Source organism: Merops nubicus, unplaced genomic scaffold, assembly GCF_000691845.1.
Source record: "Merops nubicus isolate BGI_N331 unplaced genomic scaffold, ASM69184v1 scaffold18775, whole genome shotgun sequence".
Classification (NCBI taxonomy): Eukaryota; Metazoa; Chordata; class Aves; order Coraciiformes; family Meropidae; genus Merops; species Merops nubicus.
The window spans coordinates 76938-78072 of NW_008611820.1; positions in this window are offsets into that span (position 1 = coordinate 76938).

A 1135-nucleotide genomic window follows, 5' to 3' on the forward strand; every position below is an offset into this window, starting at 1 on the left:
TTTTCTCTATTAATTTATTTTCTATTCAGATGCTAAAAATGTTATGTTGTAATGAGCACTCTTGTTATGTACAGGACTACATATTATGTTTTCACCTACATTGTGCCACACTTTGGCACATTATTTCAGCCTGATGTTCGGGTTGCTGGAATTCACCTCCTATTTCTGTACCTTGTATTGATTGCCATGGTAGGATAGCATTTAACTTGAATTTGGAACTCCAGCTAACTTACTGAAATTTTACAAAAGATTGCTGCATGGTGATGTGCCAAAGGGAGATGTAGGGATCCTTCCAGTTCCAGTGCCTAAGAGGGACTTTGGGAGTACGTGAGCTCCTATGAAAAATGGCCATCATCCTTACAGGATTTAACAGGATGGATTTGTGACCAAAAGTTTTACCTATGGGTTAAGAAAGCCAAATGAAACAGAAAAATCTGTTGTTAATTTTTAAACTACATAGCATTAAAAGTGATGCACTGCTAAAAAAAAACAGGGGAAGTCGCTGTTCTAAAACATCAGTTGGTCAAAATGTGTTTGTTTCTAAATGTCCCAATTATGGTTAAATATTAGATGTCGTTTGGAACATTCCCATAGAAAAAAACAACCTGGGACTAGATCATACCTCTACAATGCAATGCCTTCTCTCCTTCAGGATCAGAAAGAGGCCTTATAATTCAGATGACACTGTCTGAGAGCACAAGTAGCTAGGAAGGATCCCCTTTCTGGGCACAGTATCACCAGCCATTCACCTCTCTCCCCGTGGCATGCAGCACTCCTGACTGACACCAGAGAGTGGGGTCAAACTGTGGCTCATTTGGCCACATGCAGATTTCCTCAATGTGACACCTGACATTTGAAAATAAAGTGAAACATGCTGGTTATTTTTTGTTGGCTTTAACTTCACAGGAGACATTTGCCTTCATGTATAAATAGCAGTTTCCTGTGTAAAGGAATTTCATTTAAATATATTGCTGCTTGGAGGCTAATTCCTTCTTTTTATCTTTTAGTCATGCAAGTACTTTTTAAATTATGCAATAAATTTATGATTACTGGTATTTAATTGTAGTAGTATTTTTGACAGCTTATGTATCCACATGAAGGCCACTCTTCCCCAGGACTTTTCTTGGGGATTCAA